This window comes from Apium graveolens, chromosome 7 (assembly GCF_009905375.1).
Source record: "Apium graveolens cultivar Ventura chromosome 7, ASM990537v1, whole genome shotgun sequence".
NCBI lineage: Eukaryota > Viridiplantae > Streptophyta > Magnoliopsida > Apiales > Apiaceae > Apium > Apium graveolens.
This window is the reverse complement of record NC_133653.1, coordinates 212,020,951-212,027,271: the sequence shown is the minus strand read 5'-3', so window position 1 is coordinate 212,027,271 and position 6,321 is coordinate 212,020,951.

Below are 6,321 nucleotides of genomic sequence, written 5' to 3'. Positions count from 1 at the left end.
TATATTTTTCTGCATTATCCTTTGATACTGTTTCTTGATCACTTTCATCATCACTGTCATCACTAACCATCTCCACATTGTCAAATTTGAGGCTCTCATGGTAATCTCCATCTTGAAGTCCTTCAATCTTTTTATCATCAAACACAACATGTATTGATTCCACAACAATGTTGGTTCTTAGATTGTAGACTCTATATGATTTACCAACAGCATATCCAACAAAAATTCCTTCATCTGCTTTAGCATTAAACTTCTCATTTTGATCAGTTTGATTTCTCAGTATATAGCATTTGCAGCCAAAGACATGAAGAAAATTTAGAGTTGGCTTCTTGTTCTTGAACAATTGATAGGGAGTCATGCATCTTGCTTGATTAACCAGGGAAATGTTCTGAGTGTAGGATGCAGTATTTACGGCTTCAGCCCAGAAATATGTTGGCAGTTTAGATTCTTCAAGCATTGTCCTTGCAGATTCAATAAGTGATTTGTTCTTCCTTTCCACTACTCCATTCTTTTGTGGAGTTCTTGCTGCTGAAAACTCATGCAGAATCCCATTTTCCTCACAGAATGCTCTCATGACTGAATTCTTGAACCCAGTTCCATTATCACTCCTGATTCTTCTAACCTTGAAATCAGGATGATTATTGACTTGCCTTAAGTGATTGATGATGATTTCACTAGCTTCATCTTTAGACTTTAGGAAATATGTCCAAGAGAACTGTGAGAAATCATCTACAATTACTAGGAAAAATCTTTTCCTTGAGATGGATAACACATTGACTGGTCCAAACAAATCCATGTGTAGCAATTGCAAAGGTTCTTCAATTGTTGAATCAAGTTTCTTCCTGAATGATGCTTTAATCTGCTTCCCTTTTTGACAGGCATCACACAGTCCATCCTTAGAAAACTCCACTAGAGGAATGCCTCTAACCAGTTCTTTCTTTACTAGCTCATTCATGGTCTTGAAATTTAAATGGGATAGCTTCTTGTGCCATAGCCAACTTTCATCCTGACTTGCTTTACTGAGAAGACAAGTAACAGATTCTGCATTAGATGAGTTGAAATCAGCTAGATACACATTTCCTTTTCTCACACCAGTGAGAACCACTTTGTTGCTTCTTCTGTTAGTCACAACACAGGCTTCTGAGTTGAAGGTTACTAAGTTGCCTTTATCACAAAGCTGGCTGATACTCAACAAATTGTGTTTGAGACCATCCACTAAGGCAACCTCCTCAATGATGACATTGTCCTTTGAAATCAAGCCATATCCCACAGTATAACCCTTACTGTCATCTCCAAAAGTAATACTTGGGCCAGCTCTCTCTTTGAGCTCTGTGAGAAGGGTAGAATCACCAGTCATGTGTCTTGAACAACCACTATCTAAGTACCAAAGATTCTTTCTATTTCCCTGCACACATCAAAATCAAATCAAGTTGATTTTGCTACCCAAGTTTCCTTGGGTCCTGCCTTGTTAGCTTTCTTTTTCTGTTTCTTAGGCTTTACCTCATTTGACTTGGGGATATCAGATTCATCCTTAGTCATTTGAGTTGAGCCTTTGAAAATATTCATTGCAATAGAATTATCATGCATATTATAATCAACAGGGAATGGCATGCTATTAGTGAACATGTTATTTCAGTAAGGCATGCTAAATGGCATTTGTGGCATACTAAATGCAGCATAATAAGGATTAGGTGCAAATGGCATATTAGCAAACTGTGCATTCATATTCTGTGTAGACATAGCATTCATAGGCATAAGAGGCATGGCATTCATGTTGGGGAAGTGAGGTGGCACAGACATGGGAGTAGGCATTGTTTCTCAATTCTTAATTTTTCAAAATTAATGAATTGAGACTCTAGCACATTGTTTCTCTCACTCAAAAATAAATTGTTTTCTTTGATTTTAGCATTTTCTTTAGTAAGAGACTTAAGTGTAACACGCAAATGATAAACTCTGTAGACATGTCATTTATAGCATCATTACACTCGGCTTTAGATAAATGTGCGAGGTTTGTAGTAATTACCTGATTACTTGATGAACTTGTTTCTGTTTCATCAGACTTGGCCATTAGGGCTAGATTGACATAGCTGACATCTTCATCTTCATCCAGACCATATGCTGCCCAGTCGTTTTCTTGTGTAATGAAAGCCCTTTCCTTTTGTTTGAGCAGTTCAAAGTATTTTTGCTTATAATCCACAGGCTCAAACTTTTTCTTGCTGGAATCTGACTTTCTACACTCACTGGCAAAGTGCCCTACCAAACCATATTTGAAACATTTGAATTTTGATTTATCCACCATGTTTCTATTTGGCTTGGTTGTTCCAAAGTTCTTTTTGAACTTGAGCTTGGCAAATCTTCTGGAAAGAAATGCTAAATGTTCATCAATGTCTTCCATGTCATCTTGGCTCAAAGAATCATCATTTTCTACTGCAAGCCCCTTGCCCTTGCTTTTACAGACCCTTGAAGTTGACTCAACAGCTTCCATCTTCATCTCCTTCTCTTTCTCTAACTCAGCAACTAGTGCAAGGGACCCTCCTTTCTTCTTTTCTCTCTCCATCCTCTCATCTTGCTCTATTTTAAGCTCATAAGTTTTTAGGATGCCATACAGTCTCTCCAAAGTAAACTCCTTATATCTTATGAGTTTCTCAATGAGACTGTCATTCGTTTCCATTCCTTTGGAAGAGATCTAAGGAATTTCATATTGAAGTCTTTTGTCTGATAGACCCTGTAACACCCCCAAATCCGGGGTCGGGGATCCGAGTTGTCACAAGTTCCATTTCCCTTAATAACACTCAATCTTTATAAACGACCAACTACTGCGTACTGTGACCCCACAATATCCACACACACCACAAGTTATAGTCTCAGAGATGAATACCAAAAATAACACAAGTCATTTTATTCCACAATTATAAACCATTACACCTTAAAATGGTTTCTGAATGAATTTACATATTCTTTGCCATTATTACAATTCATAAGTATGCATAAGTCTGGTACATCAAAAGTTGAAAGCCTAGCCTATTGGTAGTTCCTACCTCAGCTACAACGACATCAACGCCTACAGGAAACTACAGAATGTTTCCTATCCACTCACGAATTGGGAGCTTGATCCTGTTCATCTTGTCTATCTGTTGTTGTGTGATGAAAGAAGAAAGCAAGGGTGAGCAACAAGCCCACCAAAATAATATGTAGAATAATTAACAATATATGAGCATTCTCATAGTACTCATGAAAGTCTTGGTCAAAAGAAATGAACCAAGTTTGATCTCTTATGCGACCAAGTCGCAAAATATTCAGTATATATACATATATACTTTTCACAATCTTTGAAATCCTCTGACCTGTATAATATACACAGAGTTCCAGTTTATAACTATATAAAAATATCGTTGCAAGGTGATCTCATATATCTAACCTTGTCTCAACGTTTTTCTGAAAATCTTTGTCATGCATAAGATAATCAATAACCAGATATAAGTTGAAAAGATGAAGTTATAAGATACCCCAATATACTTATATCTTTCCCAAATACTACTTGAACTACCACCGTTCAAGTTATAATCAGTTTCAAAAGTTCATCACACTGATGAGACTACAAGATAAGACTTGAATAGATTCAATCTTTGAAATATCATTTGAAAGAAATGAAGTTACGAGATACTTCATTAAGTCCCGATATATATATATACACCTATATATATATATTTCATACACTCCTTGAAAACCTCTGTTATGAAAATTATAAACAGAGTTGCAATATCCAATGAATTTGGAAAAACAGAATTTTGGCATAAACCTGATATCTTGCTGATCAGGCAAAGATACCAATTAAGTCACCTTTTCTACTAGTAGATGGATGAATCCCCCACTGGTCATCACCCTGGCCACATTAGGGCCTTATGCTGGACTGCCACTCAGCCACTTTCGTATTGATGGACTCCCACTGAGCCACTTACACTTTCATGGACGCCCACTGAGCCCATGTTGCTTATGCCGACTCAATAGATGGACTTACTTCCCGAACGTTGGGTAAGTAATCAATTCATTTATCAAAGCAGCAACCTCGTTGCGAATATAAAATACACCACAGAGCCGGATACCTCAAGTTTTGAGCGAGTATTTAAATCCCTTTTTAAAGGAAGATCTTAAATATAAAAATGAGTTTTGGGATCCGCTCTAACCTTTAAAATCATTTTGAAGACTCGAAAATATTTTTAAGAATGTTTGGAGTAATGCTGATTTAATGAAATAAATCAGTCCCGGTATATTAGAAAATATCTGAATATTATCATTTAAATATTATTCCCATAAAGGATATTCTCTATAAAAATAATTGAAGTAGAAGTTTTAAAACTCATACTTGAAATGAATAATAAATAATCAAAGATATACTTATATGAAAGCACGATCTTTATTTGAATAATCGAAAATAAGTTTGATTATCGAAACATTATTCTTTAATAAAATAAAGAATATTATTTAATAAAATAAGCGGAGTCATAAGTCCTCGAATGAATATTCAAAAAAAATTTCATTTAATAAATTAAGCGGAGTCATAAGTCCTCGAATGAATATTCAAAATAATATTCATTTAATAAATTAAGCGGAATCATAAGTCCTCGAATGAATATTCAAAATAATATTCATTTAATAAATTAAGCGGAGTCATAAGTCCTCGAATGAATATTGAAAATAATATTCATTTAATAAAATAAAGTTATCGAATAAACCTTATTCGATTAATAGTTTTGAAAACTATATCTATATATATATTATACTCGGGAACATCGACTCCCGGTTTAGAAAATGTTCACCTTTGGGTCCCCTATACTAAGGGTATACGCAACTACTGCTTATCTCTAGCATAGGTATTATGCAACTTATAAGCATTGAATCAACAATTAAATATCAAGATTACGAAACAAACATACATATAAATATCATATCACATACTCCAATATATCGCAAGATTTGCTAATAACAATCATGCACTTATCACAAGATAATGCATATACATATATACATCACAACAATAGTATAACGGGTAGAAAACTTGTCTGAGTGTTCTCGGATAGACTTAAGCTTAGAGTGGGTCCGATAATCTATGAACAACAACACAAGTTAGAATTAAACCCCGGTCGCTTAAGAAACTAGACTTTAACCAATTAGACTCTAACGTTCACTTATGGTCACTTCTACGCTTAACGAATCACATAAGTCGCTCGAGTACCCTCGGCTCCACCATTTTTAATAAATTAACCATTAATAATTTTAAGGCGATTCTTTTCCGAGTACCCTACCAACTGCCTAATACACTTTACAAAATTGTTTCATACCCCAATTAGTCATTTAAGGGCCTTAACCAAGGTTTCAAAGTAAGTCGAGGTGTAAGGGTTCGTTCGTGAAACGCCGTTACTTAAAACGGTCGTTTGTCCTAAACCGTACATCGGATTCAAGCGAACTACATACCAAAATGAAGCTTACGACACAATATAGCTAAACATGGCAAAGTTACAGATTGGTCAGTGAGTTATCTGGTCCGAGACTCATGTACAACAGTCTAAGGAAAACGGGCATTACGACGGCTATGTTTACGAGTTTTCCAAGTTTCTCACTACACCAAAACCTCACCAAACAACCCACAATTATTAACACATCAAAACCTCAACTAAATAATACTATACCAGTCCTTATTCTCCAGATTCTTCATCTCAATCAACTACAATCAAGTTCTATTAACTATAACAAGATTCATTTACCAAATCACTCCAAATTCAAATCAAACTACTAATAATCAAAGATCATGCTTCTCATTTAGAAAACCAACCATCAAACTCACTAATAATCAAAGCAAAGGCTAGGGTTTGAAGTTTATACCTTCCTTGGGAGATGTTAAGTTGCTAGGAAGCCTTAGGGAGCCTCCTACAAGCTTGATCTTTCCAAAGAAATCAAGAACACAAAGTTAGGCTTTGAAGTTTCTAAAAGTCCAATTGAAAGAAATATAAAAATGAGGGTCTTAACATGCTTATTTGGACGAGACTTCTGAACAAGAGTTGTAGGTCATCTCAATACCTTTCCAACGAGCTATAGAACACAACATTTGAGTGAGTATTGAAGGAGATATGGCAGTTTGAAGTTGCTGGGTTTGTTTTGGCCGAGAGCTTTGTTCTTGGAAGCAAAAGTCAACTCTCCTTCTTTTTGTTTTATGAAATAATGTTTGGTTTCTTCTCTTTTTGTCTTAGCAAATGATATAAATTTTTTTACCATGGTTAATTTTGCATGGTCCAAAATCAACCAACAAAACAAAATCCCTTTATC